The sequence below is a fragment of the Tachypleus tridentatus genome, chromosome 4 (genome assembly GCF_004210375.1).
Source record: "Tachypleus tridentatus isolate NWPU-2018 chromosome 4, ASM421037v1, whole genome shotgun sequence".
NCBI classification, from domain to species: Eukaryota; Metazoa; Arthropoda; class Merostomata; order Xiphosura; family Limulidae; genus Tachypleus; species Tachypleus tridentatus.
The window spans coordinates 105,418,954-105,430,565 of NC_134828.1; the positions used below are offsets into that span (position 1 = coordinate 105,418,954).

The following is an 11,612-nucleotide window of genomic DNA, read 5'->3' on the forward strand; positions in this document are numbered from 1 at the left end:
TAAGCCTTTCAAATATCATGTGCTTTGTCTCTACATTATTTATAAAGTTCCCTGTATGAATTCTTATCTTCCCAAAGACCTTATGTACTCCTCCAGCAACAAGTGTTATATGTGGCAGCGTTTCACTTTCGATTGGTAAAAAATTCACCCTGAACCAAACATACAGATGATAATGTGCTGTGTAGCCAGTAATCTCATGGCTGACATTTATAAGTGCATACCATTGAATTAGTAAAAATAATTCAATTCTTGCAAATGTGAGCAGTTGATAAAAATATATAATTATAGAACAAAGGAAAAGAAAGCCAAATGTCAAACGTTTTGTATTTAGTGTTTTTCTTCATTTGGATATATTAATGTTTGTATCTATTTAGTGTTTTCCCCATGTAACGCCTTTTTGTACTGTTTTATTTGTTGTAAATAAATTCAAAATTGGCACAGTGATTTTGGTGCCGTCGTTTGCCGTGCCCGTTACGGATATTGCATTGTTCCTTAACGTGCGTCGGCTTCGTCCGTGAATCTTGGTCGTGTGCTGTAAATTAGTGTTTTCGTGAGAGTGTGTGTACAGTGCTGTGTCGGTCGGTATGGCTAAGGCCGCGGTCTATCTGATTTATGGTGCCCGCGGCTACGCTATCATAGGCGGTCATAGACGCCGTGAATGCTACTGTCGGGGTAGCCATACTGAACGTCTCCAACATTTTGGCAGCGGGCGTTATGTGGCGTTGCTGATGTCGGCCGCTCACGCCCATTGCCTGCTGGACCAAGGATAATTTCACTTGAGGGACGAGAGCGTGCTCGTGGAGCCGGCCGGAAAGAAAGTCATGTGGATCACCCTCAGTTCGGTTCCCTACGAACTGTCTCATGACGTCGTTAAGGATGTGCTGTCGGCGTATAGAACAGTACGAAAGTTAGAACACAAGACGCGCTCACATATATGCACCGAGAACCGACATGTTTGTATGTACGTTTTCCCGTAAGGTGTCATTAACCGGGTATGCGACGCCTGTGTCTCCGCTGTGCCCTCGAAGGCCACCTATAAGATGAGTGCCAGACCCCGCAGTGCGAGATATGTCTGGCGTATGGACATGAGGACATTTCGTGGACTGTCTCTTGTGATATTTGTAGTGGTGGCAACACATGTCCGAAGCGTGTGGAAAGTAATGCTACGGTGGCTGTGGGGTCGGCGACGGTTCCGCGGCCCACACAGGCGAGAGCGAAATGGGCAGGGGAGGCAGGTTCTCCTCTCGCGTCGTGCATGGCGGCTGCGGGTGGAACCCGAAAGGGTGCCTGTCCCAGCGGCTGCCGTGTCCAAAAAGGAAGAGTTTCGATTCTCTAAGGGGGGCCACGCTCGCCCGCCCTTGGCGTGGTCGATGTGTCCTACGGGGTGGAGATTGGCGCTTTAGGTGCCGATCGCGTGGGAGATCCGGCACCTTCCGTCAGACCATGGTTTCGAAGAGGCAAATAGGCAAAGAAGAAAACTGAAAATTAAGCTTCTTTGAAGTCAGAAACATATGAACAAGAGAAACGTTATTTACAATGTAATTGAACTATTTCTCTGGATATTAAAACAATTTTGACCGAACTTTACAATCGTTCATTAATTAACACCATTCTCTAGGCTTGCATTTTCGGTAAAGCTTCTTAATCTATCTGCCGCTATTTCCAAATTTTTCAGTTTAAAATATCAATTGGAACTTTTCATTCGTGACGGGAAAGCAGAGTTGAGTAGTGTGAGACAGAAAACATTGGAAAAAGAATTTTTTTAAACGAAAGTCAAGTGGATGAATCGTGATAACACATGTCTGACTGAGAAACGCGACTTCACAAACATCACGCTTATTGCACGATCATTTAAAATTTCAATCAAAATTCAGAAATAAGAAGATGATGGCCATGCGTCAAGGAAGCAGTCTGATTTATCAGGAATTGGTTGCAACTCAACCACTCACACAACACTTTAAATTTTGCCTCATTCTTGCTAGAATAGTAAAAGATAATAATTTTGATTTCGGTTATTGTGGAGTATACACACCAGATATTTATTATAAAATATTATAATAAAGCACCTTTTGAAAATTATCTCAGAAAATGTCCAGTTCGCAACCGTATTATACATTCATACCTTTGACGTTTTAGACAGGTTAATTGAGTTAGTAAACCTAAGTAAATCGGATAAATTTTTACAAAAGACAAAGTGGAAAGTATAACTTTGCTAATCAACTTTTAGTTTGATTTAAAGAACTGTTAAAGAGAATAAAGATCTTATGTTGTTCTTGCTAGATTAGTAAAAGATAATAATTTTGTTTTCGGTTATTATGGAGTATACACACCAGAAATTTATTATAAAATATTATATTTGCATCATATAAACGACGCGAAATCGAAAAATATAGGAACGCTTTGTTAGGAAGTTTTCATTCGCATTTCATGAAAATTACGATCATCAATTGACTAAGTCGATTCTTTTATTTTCATTTACGGTAAAGTAACTTACGCTTTCTGTTTGTTCGATACTTTGAGTTTCTATCTGTTGAGGGTCTTATAGTGGTTTTGTCTCTCGTCATGTGTGGTTTAAATGCTAGCTGAGTAGTTTATGGACAGAGCGATGAGATCGGAAAAATTAAAAATATTAAAGAGCCAAAGATGCAGAAAGAGATGGATAACACGTTCTTAAGTTTAAAAGGCGCCACCATTCCAAAAAATGAAAATTTAAATAAAAAAATACGTCAGGATGGCCGAGCGGTCTAAGGCGCTGCGTTAAGGTCGCAGTCCGGTCTTCCGGGCGTGGGTTCGAATCCCATTCTTGACAGAATCACTGATATTTTGCCACTTTTCATTCGTACGTTGACGTGACTCACGTTGTCAAGAAATTTTCCGGTACTTGTATTTTAGGTTCAAAATGGACCATTAACATATGATTTCATTTAAAGGAAAATGTTAAAAGCGAAAACTTTTCTACTTATGGATGAACAATATAACTTTTATTATTACATGTTTTACTATAAAAATATAATAACTGCGCTCTCCACAACGTAACAAAAGATGTGTGCTAGAAATGTAGTATACTTTTAGGTGATATCCTTTATGACACAATCAGGGAAAAAATAGTATGTTTTATTCTACGAAGGCCGATTTTCTAAAAACAAGCCTCACTTGATAGAAGTGATATGAACAAATATAAACTGTTTAGGTGTTCTTCTTTATACCAATATTTTTCTTAGTTTGTCGATCGTGTCAGTGAACACATTTTTTGAGCACGTTATGAAACATGATACCTGCACTCCCTTAAAATATGAATCACGTTTAGCTAGGGAAAAATAAAGAAGAATAAGAGAACTTTTATGTGTCAAATCTGTGTTGTATGTTAAAATTTAGGAATATTGAAGAAGAAACTAGCAATAGTGGAAGTGGTTCGCGTGATTTCTAGATTCGAAACAATACCAAATTATATGATTATAAAAGACAGTCACTGAAAGGAACTTCTTATTTTTTCTAATTGTCGAGCTAAAGTTCATTTGGTTAGTAACCAAGAACGGAACGGAAATCATAATGGAATGACTGATAGAAAGGATTTCTTCCTCGAAATGGACAAAGAAGAGAACCGAAAATCAAGTTTCTTTTAAGTCAGAAACATATCGTTCATTGATTAAGACAATTCTCATAGCTTGAATTTTCGGTAAAGCTTCTTAATCTATCTGCCGTCGTTATTTCAAGCTTTTCAGTTTAAAATAACAATTGGAACTGTTCATTCGTGACGGGGAAAGCATAGTTAAATAGTATGAGTCCGAAAACATTCGAAAAAAGTTATTAAACAAAAGCCATCAGGATGAATAGTGATAACACATGTCTGACTGATCAAGGCGACTTCAGAAACATCACGCTTGTTGCACGTTCATTTAAAATTTCAAACAAAATTCAGAAATAAGAAGATGATGGCCATGCGTGAAGGAAGCAGTCTGATTTATCAGGAATTGGTTCCATTTCAACCACTCGCACAACACTTTAAATTTTGCCTCATTACCTTCAAAAATTAATTTTTCTAAGGCTTCCTGCTATTTGTATCGGAAATATCAGTTCCAAGTGTAAGAGGAATATGTACTTTGGACGTTTGAAAACGGCCTGCAAAGAAACGATTGGTTTTCTTTGATGCCGTTCATTCGACAAGTGGTTTAAAATGAGATCTCGCTATATATGTATATGCAAACGAAATTAAGAAGAGAAATTTGATTGTGACATGTTTCGTTCAAAAATGAAAATTTGGTACTTCTCAGATCGTTCCTAAAAAAGCTGTGCAAGATATATCACATAATTTTAGAAGCTTTTCATTTTGGAGAAAATCAATGATAAAAAAGCTGTTTCCTCATAATATTCTGCGAAGCTTTCTCAGAAACAAAGTGTAACAACAGGTCTCATTTCTCATATGTAACGAGAACAGCAATTAAAACCTGTCTGTCTTGGTGTTCTTAACACATACATTTGTGTTGTTTGGGTGAATAAACACCTTTTTTATGTAGCGAAAATATGAAGAATAATAGAAATTTTATGTAGAAATATGCATTTAACGATGATTATGCAGCACAGTAAAGGTTTTATGAGAAATATGGTAAAAATAAGTCACATTCAGTAAGATCGTACATGTTTAACCTATTCGTTTAAACATATGAAAGCACCTTTTGAAAATTATCTCAGAAAATGTCCAGTTCGCAACCGTATTATACATTCATACCTTTGACGTTTTACACAGGTTAATTGAGTTAGTAAACCTAAGTAAAACGGATAAATATTTACAAAAGACAAAGTGGAAAGTATAACTTTCCTAATCAACTTTTAGTTTGATTTAAAGAACTGTTAAAGAGATTAAAGATCTTATGTTGTTCTTGCTAGAATAGTAAAAGATAATAATTTTGTTTTCGGTTATTATGGAGTATACACACCAGAAATTTATTATAAAATATTATATTTGCATCATATAAACGTCGCGAAATCGAAAAATATAGGAACGCTTTGTTAGGAAGTTTTCATTCGCATTTCTTGAAAATTACGATCATCAATTGACTAAGTCGATTCTTTTATTTTCATTTACGGTAAAGTAACTTACGCTTTCTGTTTGTTCGATACTTTGAGTTTCTATCTGTTGAGGGTCTTATAGTGGTTTTGTCTCTCGTCATGTGTGGTTTAAATGCTAGCTGAGTAGTTTATGGACAGAGCGATGAGATCGGAAAAATTAAAAATATTAAAGAGCCAAAGATGCAGAAAGAGATGGATAACACGTTCTTAAGTTTAAAAGGCGCCACCATTCGAAAAAATGAAAATTTAAATAAAAAAATACGTCAGGATGGCCGAGCGGTCTAAGGCGCTGCGTTAAGGTCGCAGTCCGGTCTTCCGGGCGTGGGTTCGAATCCCATTCTTGACAGAATCACTGATATTTTGCCACTTTTCATTCGTACGTTGACGTGACTCACGTTGTCAAGAAATTTTCCGGTACTTGTATTTTAGGTTCAAAATGGACCATTAACATATGATTTCATTTAAAGGAAAATGTTAAAAGCGAAAACTTTTCTACTTATGGATGAACAATATAACTTTTATTATTACATGTTTTACTATAAAAATATAATAACTGCGCTCTCCACAACGTAACAAAAGATGTGTGCTAGAAATGTAGTATACTTTTAGGTGATATCCTTTATGACACAATCAGGGAAAAAATAGTATGTTTTATTCTACGAAGGCCGATTTTCTAAAAACAAGCCTCACTTTATAGAAGTAACATGAACAAATATAAACTGTTTAGGTGTTCTTCTTTATACCAATATTTTTCTTAGTTTGTCGATCGTGTCAGTGAACACATTTTTTGAGCACGTTATGAAACATGATACCTGCACTCCCTTAAAATATGAATCACGTTTAGCTAGGGAAAAATAAAGAAGAATAAGAGAACTTTTATGTGTCAAATCTGTGTTGTATGTTAAAATTTAGGAATATTGAAGAAGAAACTAGCAACAGTGGAAGTGGTTCGCGTGATTTCTAGATTCGAAACAATACCAAATTATATGATTATAAAGACAGTCACTGAAAGGAACTTCTTATTTTTTCTAATTGTCGAGCTAAAGTTCATTTGGTTAGTAACCAAGAACGGAACGGAAATCATAATGGAATGACTGATAGAAAGGATTTCTTCCTCGAAATGGACAAAGAAGAGAACCGAAAATCAAGTTTCTTTTAAGTCAGAAACATATCGTTCATTGATTAAGACCATTCTCATAGCTTGAATTTTCGGTAAAGCTTCTTAATCTATCTGCCGTCGTTATTTCCAGCTTTTCAGTTTAAAATAACAATTGGAACTGTTCATTCGTGACGGGGAAAGCATAGTTAAATAGTATGAGTCCGAAAACATTCGAAAAAAGTTATTAAACAAAAGCCATCAGGATGAATAGTGATAACACATGTCTGACTGATCAAGGCGACTTCAGAAACATCACGCTTGTTGCACGTTCATTTAAAATTTCAAACAAAATTCAGAAATAAGAAGATGATGGCCATGCGTGAAGGAAGCAGTCTGATTTATCAGGAATTGGTTCCATTTCAACCACTCACACAACACTTTAAATTTTGCCTCATTACCTTCAAAATTAATTTTTCTAAGGCTTCCTGCTATTTGTATCGGAAATATCAGTTCCAAGTGTAAGAGGAATATGTACTTTGGACGTTTGAAAACGGCCTGCAAAGAAACGATTGGTTTTCTTTGATGCCGTTCATTCGACAAGTGGTTTAAAATGAGATCTCGCTATATATGTATATGCAAACGAAATTAAGAAGAGAAATTTGATTGTGACATGTTTCGTTCAAAATGAAAATTTGGTACTTCTCAGATCGTTCCTAAAAAAGCTGTGCAAGATATATCACATAATTTTAGAAGCTTTTCATTTTGGAGAAAATCAATGATAAAAAAGCTGTTTCCTCATAATATTCTGCGAAGCTTTCTCAGAAACAAAGTTTAACAACAGGTCTCATTTCTCATATGTAACGAGAACAGCAATTAAAACCTGTCTGTCTTGGTGTTCTTAACACATACATTTGTGTTGTTTGGGTGAATAAACACCTTTTTTTATGTAGCGAAAATATGAAGAATAATAGAAAGTTTATGTAGAAATATGCATTTAACGATGATTATGCAGCACAGTAAAGGTTTTATGAAATATGGTAAAATAAGTCACATTCAGTAAGATCGTACATGTTTAACCTATTCGTTTAAACATATGAAAGCACCTTTGAAAATTATCTCAGAAAATGTCCAGTTCGCAACCGTATTATACATTCATACCTTTGACGTTTTACACAGGTTAATTGAGTTAGTAAACCTAAGTAAAACGGATAAATTTTTACAAAAGACAAAGTGGAAAGTATAACTTTCCTAATCAACTTTTAGTTTGATTTAAAGAACTGTTAAAGAGATTAAAGATCTTATGTTGTTCTTGCTAGAATAGTAAAATATAATAATTTTGTTTTGGGTTATTGTGGAGTATACACACCAGAAATTTGTTATAAAATATTATATTTGCATCATATAAACGTCGCGAAATCGAAAAATATAGGAACGCTTTGTTAGGAAGTTTTCATTCGCATTTCTTGAAAATTACGATCATCAATTGACTAAGTCGATTCTTTTATTTTCATTTACGGTAAAGTAACTTACGCTTTCTGTTTGTTCGATACTTTGAGTTTCTATCTGTTGAGGGTCTTATAGTGGTTTTGTCTCTCGTCATGTGTGGTTTAAATGCTAGCTGAGTAGTTTATGGACAGAGCGATGAGATCGGAAAAATTAAAAATATTAAAGAGCCAAAGATGCAGAAAGAGATGGATAACACGTTCTTAAGTTTAAAAGGCGCCACCATTCGAAAAAATGAAAATTTAAATAAAAAAATACGTCAGGATGGCCGAGCGGTCTAAGGCGCTGCGTTAAGGTCGCAGTCCGGTCTTTCGGGCGTGGGTTCGAATCCCACTCCTGACAGAATCACTGATATTTTGCCTCTTTTCATTCGTACGTTGACGTGACTCACGTTGTCAAGAAATTTTCCGGTACTTGTATTTTAGGTTCAAAATGGACCATTAACATATGATTTCATTTAAAGGAAAATGTTAAAAGCGAAAACTTTTCTACTTATGGATGAACAACATAACTTTTATTATTACATGTTTTACTATAAAAATATAATAACTGCGCTCTCCACAACGTAACAAAAGATGTGTGCTAGAAATGTAGTATACTTTTAGGTGATATCCTTTATGACACAATCAGGGAAAAAATAGTATGTTTTATTCTACGAAGGCCGATTTTCTAAAAACAAGCCTCACTTTATAGAAGTAACATGAACAAATATAAACTGTTTAGGTGTTCTTCTTTATACCAATATTTTTCTTAGTTTGTCGATCGTGTCAGTGAACACATTTTTTGAGCACGTTATGAAACATGATACCTGCACTCCCTTAAAATATGAATCACGTTTAGCTAGGGAAAAATAAAGAAGAATAAGAGAACTTTTATTTGTCAAATCTGTGTTGTATGTTAAAATTTAGGAATATGGAAGAAGAAACTAGCAACAGTGGAAGTGGTTCCCGTGATTTCTAGTTTCGAAACAACACCAAATTATATGATTATAAAGACAGTCACTGAAAGGAACTTTCTATTTTTCTAATTGTCGAGCTAAAGTTCATTTGGTTAGTAACCAAGAACGGAACGGAAATCATAATGGAATGACTGATAGAAAGGATTTCTTCCTCGAAATGGACAAAGAAGAGAACCGAAAATCAAGTTTCTTTTAAGTCAGAAACATATCGTTCATTGATTAAGACCATTCTCATAGCTTGCATTTTCGGTAAAGCTTCTTAATCTATCTGCCGTCGTTATTTCCAGCTTTTCAGTTTAAAATAACAATTGGAACTGTTCATTCGTGACGGGGAAAGCATAGTTAAATAGTATGAGACCGAAAACATTCGAAAAAGTTATTAAACAAAAGCCATCAGGATGAATAGTGATAACACATGTCTGACTGATCAATGCGACTTCAGAAACATCACGCTTGTTGCACGTTCATTTAAAATTTCAATCAAAATTCAGAAATAAGAAGATGATGGCCATGCGTGAAGGAAGCAGTCTGATTTATCAGGAATTGGTTCCAACTCAACCACTCACACAACACTTTAAATTTTGCCTCATTACCTTCAAAATTAATTTTTCTAAGGCTTCCTGCTATTTGTATCGGAAATATCAGTTCCAAGTGTACGAGGAATATGTACTTTGGACGTTTGAAAACGGCCTGCAAAGAAACGATTGCTTTTCTTTGATGCCGTACATTCGACAAGTGGTTTAAAATGAGATCTCGCTATATATGTATATGCAAACGAAATTAAGAAGAGAAATTTGATTGTGACATGTTTCGTTCAAAAATGAAAATTTGGTACTTCTCAGATCGTTCCTAAAAAAGCTGTGCAAGATATATCACATAATTTTAGAAGCTTTTCATTTTGGAGAAAATCAATGATAAAAAAGCTGTTTCCTCATAATATTCTGCGAAGCTTTCTCAGAAACAAAGTTTAACAACAGGTCTCATTTCTCATATGTAACGAGAACAGCAATTAAAACCTGTCTGTCTTGGTGTTCTTAGCACATACATTTGTGTTGTTTGGGTGAATAAACACCTTTTTTTATCTAGCGAAAATATGAAGAATAATAGAAAGTTTATGTAGAAATATGCATTTAACGATGATTATGCAGCACAGTAAAGGTTTTATGAGAAATATGGTAAAAATAAGTCACATTCAGTAAGATCGTACATGTTTAACCTATTCGTTTAAACATATGAAAGCACCTTTTGAAAATTATCTCAGAAAATGTCCAGTTCGCAACCGTATTATACATTCATACCTTTGACGTTTTAGACAGGTTAATTGAGTTAGTAAACCTAAGTAAATCGGATAAATTTTTACAAAAGACAAAGTGGAAAGTATAACTTTCCTAATCAACTTTTAGTTTGATTTAAAGAACTGTTAAAGAGATGAAAGATCTTATGTTGTTCTTGCTAGAATAGTAAAAGATAATAATTTTGTTTTCGGTTATTGTGGAGTATACACACCAGAAAATTATTATAAAATATTATATTTGCATCATATAAACGTCGCGAAATCGAAAAATATAGGAACGCTTTGTTAGGAAGTTTTCATTCGCATTTCTTGAAAATTACGATCATCAATTGACTAAGTCGATTCTTTTATTTTCATTTACGGTAAAGTAACTTACGCTTTCTGTTTGTTCGATACTTTGAGTTTCTATCTGTTGAGGGTCTTATGGTGGTTTTGTCTCTCGTCATATGTGGTTTAAATGCTAGCTGAGTAGTTTATGGACAGAGCGATGAGATCGGAAAAATTAAAAATATTAAAGAGCCAAAGATGCAGAAAGAGATGGATAACACGTTCTTAACTTTAAAAGGCGCCACCATTCGAAAAAATGAAAATTTAAATAAAAAATACGTCAGGATGGCCGAGCGGTCTAAGGCGCTGCGTTCAGGTCGCAGTCCGGTCTTCCGGGCGTGGGTTCGAATCCCACTCTGACAGAATCACTGATATTTTGCCTCTTTTCATTCGTACGTTGACGTGACTCACGTTGTCAAGAAATTTTCCGGTACTTGTATTTTAGGTTCAAAATGGACCATTAACATATGATTTCATTTAAAGGAAAATGTTAAAAGCGAAAACTTTTCTACTTATGGATGAACAACATAACTTTTATTATTACATGTTTTACTATAAAATATAATAACTGCGATCTCTACAACGTAAGAAAAGATGTGAGCTAGAAATGTAGTATACTTTTAGGTGATATCCTTTATGACACAATCAGGGAAAAAAATAGTATGTTTTATTCTACGAAGGCCGATTTTCTAAAACAAGCCTCACTTTATAGAAGTAACATGAACAAATATAAACTGTTTAGGTGTTCCTCTTGATACCAATATTTTTCTTAGTTTGTCGATCGTGTCAGTGAACACATTTTTTGAGCACGTTATGAAACATGATACCTGCACTCCCTTAAAATATGAATCACGTTTAGCTAGGTAAAAATAAAGAAGAATAAGAGAACTTTTATGTGTCAAATCTGTGTTGTATGTCAAAATTTAGGAATATGGAAGAAGAAACTAGCAACAGTGGAAGTGGTTCGCGTGACTTCTAGTTTCGAAACAATACAAAATTTTATGATTTTAAAAGACAGTCACTGAAGAGAACTTTCTATTTTTTCTAATTGTCGAGCTAAAGTTCATTTGGTTAGTAACCAAGAACGGAACGGAAATCATAATGGAATGATTTATAGAAAGGATTTCTTCCTCGAAATAGACAAAGAAGAGAACCGAAAATCAAGTTTCTTTTAAGTCAGAAACATATCGTTCATTGATTAAGACCATTCTCATAGCTTGAATTTTCGGTAAAGCTTCTTAATCTATCTGCCGTCGTTATTTCCAGCTTTTCAGTTTAAAATAACAATTGGAACTGTTCATTCGTGACGGGGAAAGCATAGTTAAATAGTATGAGACCGAAAACATTCGAAAAAGTTATTAAAC

The 11,612-nt window shown here is 34.8% G+C and overlaps 4 non-coding genes across 4 annotated transcripts; all 4 read left to right on the forward strand.

Moving 5' to 3' along the window:
- Positions 1–2,725: 2,725 nt before the first annotated feature.
- Positions 2,726–2,809, forward strand: TRNAL-AAG (transfer RNA leucine (anticodon AAG)). The gene has a single exon. It is a non-coding gene; the product is annotated as a tRNA-Leu (tRNA).
- A 2,520-nt stretch (positions 2,810–5,329) lies between these two features.
- TRNAL-AAG (transfer RNA leucine (anticodon AAG)) lies at positions 5,330–5,413 on the forward strand. The gene has a single exon. It is a non-coding gene; the product is annotated as a tRNA-Leu (tRNA).
- Positions 5,414–7,927: 2,514 nt separating this feature from the next.
- Positions 7,928–8,011, forward strand: TRNAL-AAG (transfer RNA leucine (anticodon AAG)). The gene has a single exon. It is a non-coding gene; the product is annotated as a tRNA-Leu (tRNA).
- A 2,516-nt stretch (positions 8,012–10,527) lies between these two features.
- On the forward strand, positions 10,528–10,610 carry TRNAL-CAG (transfer RNA leucine (anticodon CAG)). Its single transcript has one exon. It is a non-coding gene; the product is annotated as a tRNA-Leu (tRNA).
- The last annotated feature ends 1,002 nt before the right edge of the window (positions 10,611–11,612 follow it).